Raw genomic sequence first — 16004 nt, forward strand, 5'->3', positions numbered from 1 at the left:
CTCTGGAAATTCTTCCTATGGGATTTTTCAGCCCTTGTTAGTTAACACAGTGTGAATGCTTTCCTTTTCAAAACAATTTGCTCTTCACAGCAATTTTCTAAGTGTGACTCTAGGAGTAAATATAGAGCCATTCATTTGCTCCCTTCAGTTCCCAACCCCTTTCCCCAGAACAGTGATAATAATAATTTTCCATAATTGCTTTGTAAAATGGAATAAATAAAAATTCAGAAAGAGACTATATGTTTTTAACACAAGATTTACAAAGACTTCCCCCCAAAATCTACTGGGCATTTCTTTCGAGTAAAGATACTTCGTTTTTCTTACAACTTAAGTTTCCAAATATCCAAGGCATCCACAAGATGAAAAATGAAATTTTCACCATTCCACTTTCAATAAGAGACTAACAAAATCACTCACCATTTTTAACATTTCATCATACTCTCTGCATACTGGTATATACAATAGTGCCCATCTTCTGATATTGCTAAGGAGTCCTGCACTTTTGCTGGTGAATAGGCAGCAAGAGGTATCATCCCTTATTATAATTATGCTGTGTGCATAATCAGATAGCAAGCCAAAGATAAAACCAGGATTAGAATTGCCTTCTTAAATTCTTAGCTTATCAAGAAGATAAAGCTGGCAAATGCCTGACCTCTTCAGCAAACCCCAACTTCCTCTATGGGGGGAAAGGGGACTAAACAGAAAATAGAGGTAGGAATATGTGGCCTTGTCTTTGAGAAATAGTTTTGTCACATACACATCTGTGATCCTCTCATCTTGCACCCCATTGCCTCTCTGAATGAAACACACACACACACACACACTATAAAAATCATCAGGCAATCGCAATAAACCAAGAAATTAAAAAAACCTTTAAAAAACAAATAGATGGTTTGATGATTCCACTCCATCCTGGAGCCATCAAACTCCAGAAAATGTTACTTTTCAATGTGCACAAGCGTATTGAGGTTCTCAGCAATGCTTTGCTCCCTAAGGAAAACTGAAAGCGAATTGTAGAAAGTCTAACTTCTATAATTTATGTGCGGCATCTATGCCAATTTGATTCATAAATAATTTCAAAATGTGGATTTTTAAAGAGCAGTTTATTTGCCTCAGTCCACCTACTCTATTTTTTTCAGGAAGGATAATTGTAAAAATTTGTGCTGATTACTTATTTTCTATATGTCTAAACTTTCAGCAAACTATAGGGCAGACAATGGACCCAGAACACCGGCTAGCTGTTTCCTGAAAAAAATAAAGCTGGTGTCTAACCTAGGTTCAAGTGTTGGCCCTGACGCCAAGGCAAATCTGTCTTCTCCTGCTACATCTGTAAAGAGGAAGCACAACTAGCCCCCTTAGACCACTGGTTTTCACACTGTGCTCTCAGGAACCTGGAGTTCCTTAAAGATGCCTCAGTATTTCAAGGTCAAATAAGAAAATAGGTTTATAAGGTTTCAATGAAAGTAAATAGGTTTGAACCAGATCAGCCCAGGAAGATGGTGGCATCGGTAAACGCCTGTACTCGCCACCTCCCACAACCACATCAAAATTAAACTAAAATACAGAACCATCATCCAGAACCACTGGAAAGCTGGCTGAATGGAAGTCCTACTAGAGAAGAAAGAAAGCACACTGAGACTGGTAGGATGTCTGGCACCCACATGGAAATTGCTTCTGTGGAGGCTGCCCAAAGGAGCAAGGAGTCCCAGACCCACACCAGACCCCTAGCCCAGGGTCCCAGAGATAGGAAAAGAAGTCTCGACAGGCAGTGAGAACTACAGGCTGTAAAAACCAGTGCAGATTGGGGCTCAGTGACAGAGGCTGCTGGAGACCCAGCTGCTCCTCTTAAAAGGCCAGCACACAAACTGAACTTACAAGGTCCCACTTCCTCTGAGCTCCAGCACCTGGGTGAGTCTCTGGGGGACACAGACACATACCAGGAGGAACTGGATTGTCTGGCATGGAGGCAGGAACTTGGGGGTGGCTTTTTCCCAGACGGTGGTCATTGCTCCTATGCTAGGAGCTCCCCAGGCGTAGGGCTGACTGGCAGCCATTTCTGTTTGCTCTGTCCTGGTGATTCCCTGAGACCCCGCACCACCCAATTTACAACACTACCCAAGCTGTGTGCAGAGCTTTTGCGTATGAATGCCCTGACCTTGCTCAAGCTAAAATTCTCTCAAACAAGCTACAGCTGGGTCAAGGAGTCCTCCTTGCTCAGGCTAAAATTCTCTTAAACAAGCTGCAGCTGGATAAGGGAGTCCCAAACCTATCAATAAAAGGCCCAAGACCTGGCACCAGCACCAGCCTGCCTTGCTTCACAGCTGGACCTCATCTGGGCACTTCCAAACCTGATACAAAGAGGGGGGAATCTGTAGATCTCTCTGTAGCTCCTGCTGGATGGCCCCAGGCAGTGGCTGACTTTGCACCTCCCTGGAAACCCAAGAGCCAGTGTACCCAGTGGACAGCGTCAGACCATACCAGATTATAACTCTACACATCCATAAGCGACACACTACCCAGTGGACAGCGTCAGACCATACCAGATTATAACTCTACACATCCATAAGCGACACACTCAAGGAGCAGACTCAGTGAGCACCAGTGCCCCACTGAAGCAAGTCCTGCTCCATAGGGGTGTCTCCTGCCCTGCAGCTCTCCCACTGTAGTTGCAGCTGGTCCTCACAGCCAATTGGCTTGGAGGTCAATTCCTCCCAGTGACACTAACAGCAATCAGGGCTCAACTACAAGAAGACTGTGCAAACAGCCCACAAAGGGGCTAGATGCCCAGCTCAGGTGATTGAGGAGGCTGAGCCACTGGGCCCTATAGAACACCTACTACACAAGGCCACTCTATCAACTCAAGGAGACTTAGCAGCTCTATCCAAAACATAGAAACAAACACAGGGAAGCAGCCAAAATGCAGAGACAAAGAAACATGTCACAAATGAAAGAAATGGAAGAAAGCAAACTACTGGATATAGAGTTCAAAACCACAGTTATAATAAAGTTACTCAAGAATCTTCTAGAAACTTCCAAAAAAAAAAAAAAAAATGGAAAAGGACCAGTCAGAAATTAAGCATACACTGAATCAAGCATATTCTTCTTGATTTCAATAATGACTGGGTAGTGTGTCGCTTATGGATGTGTAGAGTTCAACAGTAGAGTAGAGGGTTCTGAGAACCAAATCAACGATTTGAAATGTGAGGAAGCAAAAAACACCCAACCAGAAGAGCAAAAAGAAAAAAGAATCCAGAAATATGAAAATAGTGTAAGGAGCCTCTGGGACAACTTTATGTATACCAACATTCACATTATGAGGGTGCCAGAAGGAGAAGAGAGAGCAAGATATTGAAAACCTATTTGAAGAAATAATGACAGAAAACTTCCCTTACGTGGTGAAAGAAATAGACTTACAAGTCTTGGAAGCACAGAAAAATCCCAAACAAGAGGAACCCAAAGAGGACCACACCAAGACACATCATAATTAAAATGCCAAGGGCTAAAGACAAAAAGAGAATCTTAAAAGTAGCAAGAGAAAATCACTTAGTTCCCCTACAAGGAAGCACCCATACTACTGTCAGCTGATTTCTCAACAGAAATTTTGCAGGCCAGAAGGGAGTGGCAAGAAATATTTAAAGTGATGAATAGAAAGAATGTACAACCAAGATTATTCTACCCAGTAAAGCTATCATTTAGAATTGAAGGTCAGATAAAGAGCTTCATAGACAAGAAAAAGCTAAAGGAGTTCATCACCACCAAATCAAAATGTTAAAGGGTATTCTTTAAGAAGAGGAAGAAGAAGAAAAAGATAAAAAATATGAACAACAAAATATCAACAAATACATACCTATCAACAACTGAATCTAAAAATCAAAATAAATGAATAAGAAATCTAATGAACAGAATAAACTGGTGAATAAAATAGAATCAGAGGCATGGAAATGGAACAGACTGATGATTCTCAGAGGGAAAGGGGGTGGGGGGAGATTAAACAAAGATCTTATGTGCATATATGCATTAGCTATGGACACAGACCATAGGGTGGTGAAGGCCTGGGGCAGGGCGGGAACTGGGTGGAGGGGGGCAATGGGGGAAAAAAAGAGGAACATCTGTAATAATCTCAACAATAAAGATTTAAAAAAAGAAAAAGATAGATACAACATGATAGATAAATGGACAGGGAAAAGTCCCAAATTATAAAGTCCCAAGATTATAGGAAAAAAAAGGCCTGCCCTAACAAAAGATAAAGGAAATGAAAATTAAAATAACAATAAAGTATCAGTTTATAAACAACAAAAAAAAGAAAGTAAATAGGTTTTTAAAAATCTATTTATAGATTGGGTTATGCTGTCTTTTTTTTTTTTTTTTAACCCAAGTGAAAACCTGTGCCTTATACTTTGACTAAAAATGTTAAAAGTAGAAATCACACTTCAAGTGTTTTAGAGTTGCTATAAGATAATTTTCACTGTCACAAACAAGTAGTTGGGAGATGGACTGCAATATATATATATATATATATATATATATATATATATATATATATATTTTCCCCCTAACATTCAAATAATATAAGTCAGAGTTTTAAAAATATTACTTACCAACAATATAAAAATATTCTGGTCACCCATCCCAGGGATAAATGAAAAGATAGGGGATCCTATTTCTGTTCTGTCTTTTAGTGGATATGAGTCATAGTTGTCCCTAGGATTTTACTGATGAAGTAAAATAGGTATTTGTTTTATAAACAAAACACTTATCTTAGGGAACGCAACTTCCTCTTTGTTGAGAGCTGTCTGATAGGTATTTTTCTGGAGATATAATGTATTTTTACCAAGATTGTCTAAATTAATACCAAAACATGTACTAATATCTGTTGCTGTTTTTCTGGTCTATACTGTTAATAATTATAAAATCTTGCATCAAGTTCTTCGAGAATCCTCTGGGCAGAAATATTTATAGGTAAAATAATATAATGCTTGGGACTTCCTTTAAAATACTACAGAAAACAAAAAAGTGGTGTGTGTGTGTGTGTGTGCTGTCTGCCAAAACAAGGACAAGAAAATGTGGTTAATTGTTGAAGCTGGATGAGATATTTGAAATTTTCTATAATAAAACGTTTTAAAAATTATTTTGGAAAGTTGTCAGGTTATATAAACAGAGCACAAATATCATGCATGTTATAAGACCAAAACATAGGCTTCAACCAAAGGATTAAAAGAATTTATAAAACAACATTCTCTCAATTACACAATTTGTCAGTGGATAGTTTCCAACGGATACAACAATATAGTATCCTGTTATCCAATATTTATCGATCGCAAACAAATAGAAGTGACTCAAAAAGCAAATTGACTATCTGGGCTGGACTGTGGTTCTTAAACTTGTGTACATATCGTATTACTCTGAACCATGATTTTAGGTGGGGTCTATACATTTTAATATGATAGAAAAAGCTGATCAATATATCAAACTGCAGGGGCTACAAGGTGCTTATCGTGATGCAAGGTAAGTAAGTGTGAGAAATAAGTCAAGGGAAAGGTATGTTAATGCACAAAACCAAATAATTGAGAAGAAAAAGAAGAGCCAAAGGTAGATCTTCCTTGACCTTGAGGAAGAATGCATTTTATCATGTAAATATACCTTCACTTCAAAGGAAACTCGTGATCAAATAATCGAGTAAAAAGATGTCATCCTTTACCTTGAAAAGGATATGAAGGGTTGTTTCTTCTAGAAACTCAAACCCTGTCAACATTTTAGTGATTCTCAAACTTAGCTTCCATCAGAATCAACCAGAGGGATTGTTAAATGGATTGCTGGGCCCACCCCAGGCCACATTTTGAGAATTATGGGCTTATTCCATGATCAGTTCCCGCATATTACCAAATTTTAAAAACAGTAACAATTTTTAAAAACTCAATACACATTCTGTTTTCAAATCTCAGAGGGAAAGAAGGGGATGGGGGAAAGGGGATGGGTGGGAAGAGATCAACCAAAGAACTTGTATGCATATATGAGTAACCCAAGGGCAATAGAGTGATGAAGGTCTGTGGGGGGAGGGCTGTGGGGGGAGCTAGAAGGGGTCAATGGGAGAGAGGACATATGTAATACTTTCAACAATAAAGCTTTTTAAAAAATACACATTCTATGAGAAGCATTTTATTAAGCTGAATTTACAGGCAGAGCAGGAGTGTTTTGTGAAGAGAATTATCACCCTGGTGAGAGAATTGCATTTCATAGATCAACAAACTACATACGTACAAATAATTTGGAAACCTCATCGATACTTTGGTAGTTATAAACGTTTATAATGTTGTAACTTACAAAAAGATACTACTACCTGAGAACAGAGTTCCGCCTTACCCAAACACAGACGTAAAGCAATGCCTCCTTCACAGAACTCAAACAGCTGATAAACTCAGAGCCAAGTCCTCTAACTGGTCCATTTGAACCTGGGGGAGAGCTGTCTCCAATCACCTTCAGTTACAGCAGCAGCTGTGGAATGCTCCCTGCCATCAACAAACTGTTGCTACAGCAACCACAAGGCACACACAGGTCAGAGCTTCCATCCTTGGTGAGTCAACACAGAGTCAACATAGAACTAACCCAACTACCACCAGGCGCAGCAAGGCCATGCTATTTGGGCGTGGATCACAGGCCCTGGGCCAAGTTAAGAGGCAACAATGGGCAACCACAGCCTGGGCACGATCAATCAGTTTCCTTTTGTAAATTTCTTAACACAAAGCCCAGTGTCAGGGTTGGGGAGGAGAACAGATCCTCAGGAACTGCTGGTCAAATTCCGTCTAAGGTTTACCAGGGATTTAATCCCCACTAGCTGCTTCCTACAAACCAGGCCTCTAAACAACAGCTGGAATCAAGATGACATTCCAGATTTCAGCAAATGCAAAGCCTACTGCATCTGCACCAGAATGAGAAGAGTTTAAGTTAATCAATTTTAGGAAACCTGTTAGGCAGATGATAACTAACACAGCTACTCAGTGGGCAGGTAACATAACACCCTTAAAAATCTGGTTTAAAAAAAATAATAGGCTACATTACTTTTTTCTCTTTATGTATATTTTATTGATTTCAGAGAAGAAGGGAGAGGGAACATCAATGATGAGAATCATTGATTGGCTGCCTCCTGCATGCCCCCCATGGGCTATTGAGTCCGCAACCTGGGTATGTGCCCTGACAGGGAATCGAACCGTGACTTTCTGGTTCATCATCATAGGTTGATGCTCAACCACTGAGCCATGCCGGCTGGGCTCAGGTGCTCATTTTCACTAAGTGTCATACTCACTTCTCTGCAGAACTATTTCAATCCTGTTAGATGTTCCCCTCTTCAAAATTAAGACACTGTCACTCAGCATCACTTAGAACAGTACCCGGCAAACTCATTAGTCCACAGAGCCAAATATCAACAGTACAACGACTGAACTTTCTTTTGAGAGCCAAATTTTTTAAACTTAAACTATATAGGTAGGTACATTGTTATTAACTTAATTAGGGTACTCCTAAGGCTTAGGAAGAGCCACACTCAAGGGGCCAAAGAGCTGCATGTGGCTCACGAGCCGCAGTTTGCCGACCACTGACTTAGAAAGTAATAAAAATATATCCTACCTATATTTCAGTAATAGTCAGAACTTACGGTGAAAGAGTCAATACTAGATTTTTATTTAAAAAAAGATGATTTTTTTTAAAAGTCACTGCAGTTATAAGAAATTGAAAAATCTTTAAGGTCATAGTCAGCTTTAGAAAAATTCAATACCACTTTACTTACCATAACCTCCAACTTTTATAACCAATGTGGAATGGGAATGAATTCTGATAATGGCTTTAATCCATAAAATGAGTCGGAAAATCAATTTTAAAATAAAAAGTGCTTAAATGGAAAATATTTAATATTTAAACAAACAAAAAGGATAAGTAACAAAGATGCCTTCAAAAATAGTAAGTTACTGGTTTCTGTCCTTTGTGACTCTCCCATCAGAGCTGCACAGAGGCACTCTGGTTCGGTTACTTCTACATTAAGTTCACAAGAGCCTGGGTTCCAACCTCAGCCCTAGGGTTTACTATGATTTGGGGCAAATTATGCAGCCTTGCTGAACCTAATTTGTTTATATTTTATTCTGAGTACTTGCCCTCTTTTCTTAGGAAGCTATACAGACATTACTAGATGAGTCATGCTACAAACATCCTTGTAAATTAGAAAGAATGTCCTCAATGTTTCATATATTTGGTTGGCATCATCCCTGATACCATTTCAATTTACTGGTTTTTTCCCCTTTGTTGTTAATCCTCACCTGAGGATAATTTTTCCATTGAATTTTAGAGAGAGTGGAAGGGAAGGCAGGGGGTGGGGGGAGAGAGAGAGAGAGAGAGAGAGAATGTAAGAGAGACACATCGATTGGATGCCCCCTATATGCACCCCGACCAGGGCCTGGGATCAAACCTGCAACCCAGGTAGGTACCTGCCCTTGACCGGGAACCAAACCCCTGGTTTCTGTCCCTTGTGACTCTCGCATCGGAGCTACACAGAGGCACTCTGGTTCGGCCACTTCTACATTAAGGGCGGCTCAGGCCGATGCTCTAACCTAGTTCTCAACCTGTGGGTCGTGACCCATTTGGGGGTCGAACGACCCTTTCACAGGGGTCGCCTGAGACCATCGGAAAACACATATATAATTACATATTGTTTTTGTGATTAATCACTATGCTTTAATAATGTTCAATTTGTAACAATGAAATTGGGGGTCACCACAACATGAGGAACTGTATTAAAGGGCTGCGGCATTACGAAGATTGAGAACCACTGCACCACTTGGAAACACAGGCCAGGGCTCAATTAACTGTTTTAATTCAGCATGAAACTGCACAAATACTATTTTTTATCTTAAGCAATGTCTATAATCTCCCATACCCAGATAGTCATTGAAACATTCATTATTAACTTAGGAAGGTGTACGTAAAACCTTCATTAAAAAGTCAGTTATAATTTCCACTTGTTAGGAAAATATGAAACCTGATAAAGACAAATATTTTATCATGGCCAATTCTTTTCAATAACTTTCTGGGTTAAAATGCAGAAAACCTAACAGCTCTCAGTATAATAAGTTCAGTGGGCGAGAGAATACTTCCATCAAATTGTTTCCTTCAGCCTTAGCATGGTAATTCCATAGCTGGCATTAGTGCCAATCTGAGAAGCAGTATTCCCAGCATCAACACTAGAAATTTTGGATGGAAGGAGTGACTTTTTGAGGTTCAGTGTAGGGCAAATGAACCTGAAGTAATAATTCCCGTTTCCAGTACTTTCAAAAGCAAGTCACGATAGGAGAATCCAGTTACCCATGGAAACAGATGAAATTCACTGAAATGACCTAGTTTTATGACCCAATAAAACTTGCCACTTACAACTTTATAAAAGTATCATTTCTTAGAAGAACAACGAGGAAAATTCTAAATATCACATCAAAATACATGTCTTCTTCAATGAGAAATGCTTTCAATGGAATGACAGTTGCCTCTGGGGACAACCATTTAGAAACTGGCTGGTCACCTACCAGGAACGACAGAACCAAGGAGTTATACAGCCAAGATGAGGTGGGACATCGTGGTAGGACACCTCTCAAGTGTCTACTTACGGTTAATAAGATTCAAGCACAGAAGGCGGTAATGTAAAAAGGAAATACGTACTACCTTCTTCCCCAACCCGGCTCACTGTCCACAGGGAAATTTTGTTAGATTTACTTGAATCTTTCAGGTATGTCCTATGCACATAAACTTTGTTTTATACTGTATAAAGTTTTCCTATTTATTATAACTGCTTTCTGCAAATTTCTTTTTTCACTTAACACTATTTTTCATTTTTGACAGTATAATATTCCAGTTTGGTAAAAACAGTGAAAAAAATGTGTTTAATTAATACAAATAATGCTCAAGTAAGGTCATCTATGGGCACTTATACGGTACACTATGGTACTAATGCCTAGATTTGCTAAATTGCCAAGTATGCACATAAAGTTTCAAATGATTAATCTTGAAAATTTTTGCACCATTGACAAGAAAAGAAAATGTGTTTCTTCACATTCTTGCCAATTCTGGCAAGACTATTAAGGCTCTGCCAACCAGATGGTTAAAAAATGTTATCTATTTAATTTTTATTTCATCTCCCTGGTTACTAATATGATTGAGCATATCTTCATAGGTTTATTGGCTATGTCTAATTTTTTCTGAACATCTGTTAAATTTTTTCTTTTTTTTTCCTTTTTGGTCCATTTCTTTTCAATTCTTTTATTAGAGGCTCATAATGAGACACATATGGATAAAATTGTATGACTGATTTTTTTTTCAAAATAACCCTGTGAGAAAATGAAGAATGGGGTACAGGGGTTACAGATAAAACATGATAAAAATAGGTAATAAAGTTGGTTATAAATTTTTTAACTTTTGAAGCTGGGGGACAGGTACCTGAGGATTCATAATATTATTCTCTTTTGTATATGTTTTAATTTTTTTCACAGTAAAAGTTATTAACATGATCAGCTAATTTTTTCTCTTAAGATGTTCATATCTAGTGTTTCTGAGCTGTAAGAACACTTTGTGGAATAAAGAAACTTGCTCTTTGTTACAGACTCTATAAATAACCACCCAGCTTCTTTCTACGGACACATAGCCCAATACTATTGATTTATTTTAAATATATTTTATTGATTTCAGAGAGGATAGGAGAGAGAGAAAGAGATAGAAACATCAATGATGAGAGAGAATCACTGATTGGCTGCCTCCTGCACGCCCCCCACTGGGGATCAAGCCCCCAACCCGGGCATGTACCCTGACTGGGAATTGAATCATGACCTCCTGGTTCATAAGTCACACTCAACCACTGAGCCACACCTGCCAGGCCCCAATACTATTTATTGATAATCCATCTTTTCTCCCCTGCTGATGTAAAAAACCACCTTTATCCTGCACTAATTTCTAATACACGTACACATTTATTTCAAGATATCCATTTTGTCCACTGATTTGTCTTTGCATGTGCTATGCAGTTTTAATTTCTATACCTTTACATTTTTCTTTAGGTTTCTTTTCTCAGGCTATTCTTACCTAATGATTTTTCCAGATGACTTTAAATTATTGTGAGAATTTTCCCAAGTGCCTATTATACTTATGAACATCTCCTTCTGTATTGCTTCCTCCCAAACACAGTGTAGCTTGGTTCCCTCTTTTACATCAGCATATTTTTGTGTTTCTACCTGAATTCCCTTGGCATACTGCTAGCACACAAATGTTAACTAATTCTTTTCTCAGTGCAAAAAATATTTATTGAGTTATCGTTCAAAGGTCAAACTGCCAAAACCGACTCGTAAGACATTGGAACGCCACCATTTATATAAGCCTTATTTTTATAAATAAGCACCTGACTAGAAAGTCAATAAAGGAGCATGTCATAATCAGCCTGAGGCAAAGGGTTTTAAATATAATACACTAATGTTAGTCACAAGTACTTTAGTTTTACTTGATCGGCCTGCAGCTTCATAGGGACCTGAGACTTCTTAAAGAAGAAAAGTATCTTTTATGTGGCTTGATCAATGTATTAGAAATAACCAGCAGCGGGCATCTGTTTTCACGGAGCAACTGTGAAATTAATCCGCGTTAAGTCGGCCTCAGAGCACTTGGACTCGGCTACAGGATGTGGGTGTAACCGCATCGCACAGACAACACCTGATAGGGCCGTTCACATGCCAGGTCAGAAGTTAGAAATGGAGAAAAGGGAAAGTCTATCCTGGAATCAAAACTTCAAAAACCGGGCGGTCTCGGGTTTGTCTTGAAAAATTCAATCCCTCCCCATCCAGATTAACGCCCCACCCTAAAATAAAACCTACCCCAAACAAAAACCAGACTGCTCATTTTGTGAAGGAATGCAATCTTAAGTGTTACTCGAAACCACCCAAGGTCCACGTTAGCTTCTCCTGAATCTAATGTCAGAATGAGCTGAGTAGAGAAAAACACTGATAAAATGTGACTAGAAGTGCCCATTTCTAATATACAGTCAAGGCTATTTCTAATACACAGTCAGTGCTATGTGTGGCCGCGACCAGGATATGTCAGTCCTGCTTCTAACCTTTCAAGAAGCTTCTTCAGATGCTAGAAGCCACAGATCCCTTCAAAAAGATCTCTCAGCTGCCTCCTTCCCAGTCCCCTTTGCTATGTGGTAAACAATCCCTTTGTTTTCCAAGAAGCCTGCAGAGAGAGATCTTTGACAGATAGCAGCCAGGGGCTGTGCGGGCTGTCTCCAGCTGGTCCAAGCAGGCCAAGCTGTCACTAGTGCGGGGTCACTGCTGAGTGTGCCAAGGAGGGGCAGGACCAGGAGGGGCAGGCAAGTGGACAGGCCGGAGAGCTGCCTCCTGGATGCACATTCTTTAGATTCCTTTCCAACTGGTTTTCCTTCGGGGTCCAAAGACATTTTAAACTCTAACAACCAGACTACAGAGTTTAAGCAGAATTTTACATGAAGTCATTCCTGTTTTCAGAGATCAAAAATGTGACTGATGAACTGTTGAGATGCTAAAGCCTTCCAGCCATCTGATAGCACTGAAATGTGACGCTAGGCAGAGCAGTGCCCCAGGCAACTGGGCCCTCCCAGCCTGGGCATTTTCCCAGGGGTCAAGGACAGTTCTGAAGGGTCCAAGAAGACATGTTATAAAGAGGCTTAAAATGAAAAAAAAGAAAAAGGAGCCATTATTCCTTCAGGGCCTACGATGGACCAAGCCCTGGGCTTGGTATCTTACTCGTAATTCAATTTTCCTCCTGACCAACATAGTCACAGATACTTGGTAGATGTGGAAATTTGGGTTTAGGGGAAGTGAAGTCATTTTCCTGTGGTTGTAACTCCAGTTAATAAGAGTTGTGACTCAAATCCAAGGTCTGGATTGTTTTATTTGGGATTGGGAGAAAGGGAAAGCATGGAATTGGGATGGAAAGAGTTTTTGTGGAAGAGGGGGGAGAAGGCGCACGTAGAGACCTCAGTGCTCTGAAGTCCGCGCAGGTGAGGGTGGAGGGAGGGAGGCTGGCCAGGAACTGAAGCCTGAGTAGATCGGTCTCATTTCTTATCAAGCAGCCACTGTAATGACCTGTGTCCTCCAAGAGCTAACTGCCCAGTCCAGGAGGAAACACTGGCCCCTCCACCATCCTTCCATGCTGCTACAGGCAGGAGAGCTCAATGGTTAGGAACCCAGCTGAAGATGCTGGTTGTGGGCTCTCTCCCAGCTGACATTTCACCAGCTTGATACATGATACGGCAAAATAGGAGATGCCTTATGGGCTGCTGCTGAGGATTATTTGAAAAAAACTTCCAACAGTGCCTGGCTCTTAGAAAGAGCTATCTACCTGATTATTATTACTACAAAAGCCCAGAAAGCGTCTATTTTTACATCTGCCAGAAATAGAGGCGTTTATTCCAGAACTAGCAAATCACAATATGACATGAGTGACTGCCAAGTTTCTAATGCGAGTTTTTTGGTTGCAACCAAAAAAGCTCACAACAAACCTAAAATAACTGTAAGACAGTATTTCTCCCTCTCTTAAAATTTTAAAATGCATAGGCAAAGACGAAGCATTATATACTCTAAGAGTTCTTTGAAATGTTTAGAATACAGAATGTCTGCCATAAATTCCTCTTGGTTTAAACATACATTCCTCTCCATAACTGAGTCTATTCAGTATGGATGTATTTACCATTTGTTTTAATAAATAATTCATCAAGGTGAACTTGTCGTTGATAAATCATGTACACATACTCGGTGGGATGGTTGTTTATGTATCTTCTCAGACACCCCAGCATGCTCCCACCTCACAGCCTTTCCACTTATTGTTCCTTTCAGCATGGATACTTAAGGAAAAGGAAGAAAAGTTTTTCCTCTACCCTCTTAGGTTCAGAACTGGGGTCATGCAAATTAAACTGGCAGGCAATAGATCAACAGGAGAAAAAGCATACACATTTTCTTTCATGTTAATATTTTTTACCTGGGGGTGTGGGAAGGGAGCTTCTGAGAAAAGAAGTGAAAGTCCCAAAGAAGCAGTTAGGCCTGAAAGCTTATATCCCATTATAACAAAGAGCAGTAAATTGTGGAGACATGAGGAGACACAGGAAAATAGGTTCGGGCTCCTGGGGGTGGCATATATTCATTATATACTTACAGTATTGTATTTATTTAAAATAAGTGAAGAAAAAAATAAGCAACATGGTCTTTGCTCCAAAATAATCTATAATAGAAAATATAATAATATAAACAAAAAATTACATGGGTCTGTCTGAATGGGCTCCACAACCCTACAAAGGGTTCTATGGAACTGACATCTCAACATACACTGTTAAACTTAAAGACAAATCTAGTGCTTTTTTTGTGGCTGAAGATTTCTTTCCTTTGTGGCTGAAGATTTCTTTCATTCTGTGGCCTGAAGATTTCATAGAATACATGTTTCTGACTTATTTTTTAATCACAGAAAATCAGGAGCAACTTTAACAGCGGGGAAAGGGGAAGGGGGACCCTTTATTTACATCTGTGTGATCACATAACCCAACTAATGTTCCCATTGAATGGCTCTAGTCCCCTAAAGTCACAATTTCACCGATGTCTACATTCAAGCCCTGGCTATGTTTGCCTATAAACTCTAACAGTTCTTATAATCAAACTTTTCCTACACAACTGACCTTAGAATTATTAACAAGACAAGAGACTGAGTTTCTAAGTTAGGTTTTCCTTATTTCTTTATCTCTATGGTTTATGTTCATCTCATTTTCTTTAAGTTACAGTTGGAGGACCACTGTGTTAAGCACTTCTTGAGAGCAGTAATTTAGATCACTGAATAAGTACTAAAAATATTAAGAAGTATTTGGCTGCAATCCTTCCCTACATCACCATTTCCAGCCTAACTCTGAGTTGGAAATGTCACACACAAAAAGGCACCCATCTACAAGTATATAGTCCCCACTGCCCTAAACAGATTCACACATCCATTAAACATTATATTTAAAAAGAGCTTATAATGGCATGAGATTTATTGTTAAGAAATAAAATGCAAGATATAAAATGGAATGGACATAAAACAGACATTCATGGGTGGTAAGATTATGCATGTTTTTATAAGCTACCTCCAATGCATTTGTAATAATTTTATAATTGAAAAAATCTACCTAAATATAATTTTAAAAATGACACCCCTCTAAACATTTTAAAGCTATAAACTTCTGTTCCTCTTGATGATATTTAATATGAAAAATATAAAGACAACTGCTAAAAAGTTAAGGTGGATTTTTTAAGTTCAAAGACAATTTTTAAAGTATAATTGACAATTGCCAAAGAAAATACAGATACCCATGTACTTTTAACTCATTCCTGCAAGCTGTGAATCCTCTTAAGTATTGTCCCATGTATCAGCATCTGCAAAATGCAATTACTTTCATCATGGAACATGAAGAAAATACAGTACATGCTTAACTTAAAGATCAGTAGTGCCTCTGTGGGTGAAGCCTAGCCACAGATGAGAAGTCCTAAGGTTCAAACAGAAAAATTGTAAGGTTTAACACTAAATCTAAAATTACTAAACCTAAGTCACATGAATAAGCTTACACTCCCTTCAATACACTCTCACATGATCTACCACATCAGGGCTGATAAATATGTTAGGAATGAAGTGGAAAACAGCTTCCAATTCTAAACGTTCACCCTCCATGCATTTTCATGGTGTAAAACAAATACTTTACAGCAGCAGTAATCCTGGGAGCACAGCGATCCCCACCTTCCCACCCCACCACACCATGAGGAAGGAAGGCTTTCTATGTTTGCTTACATTCTGGGGATAAGTTCATGCCGGAGGTGCACTGGACTTAAATTGTCAAAAATATCATACTTTAAGTATAATTGGGCAAGAATTATGGACACACTTGGGCATCCATCCAAACAATGAAAGAAAAATAAAAGCTTAACTCCAGTGTTTCCAGG

General features: G+C 39.2%; 1 protein-coding gene across 7 annotated transcripts in view; it reads right to left on the reverse strand.

Moving 5' to 3' along the window:
• Positions 1-16004, reverse strand: part of APP (amyloid beta precursor protein) — a 216281-nt gene that overhangs the window by 185179 nt on the left and 15098 nt on the right. The window lies entirely within an intron of this gene.

The sequence above is a fragment of the Myotis yumanensis genome, unplaced genomic scaffold, assembly GCF_028538775.1.
Source record: "Myotis yumanensis isolate MYYU_CA2020_CCGP unplaced genomic scaffold, mMyoYum1.0.hap1 SCAF_2, whole genome shotgun sequence".
Classification (NCBI taxonomy): domain Eukaryota; kingdom Metazoa; phylum Chordata; class Mammalia; order Chiroptera; family Vespertilionidae; genus Myotis; species Myotis yumanensis.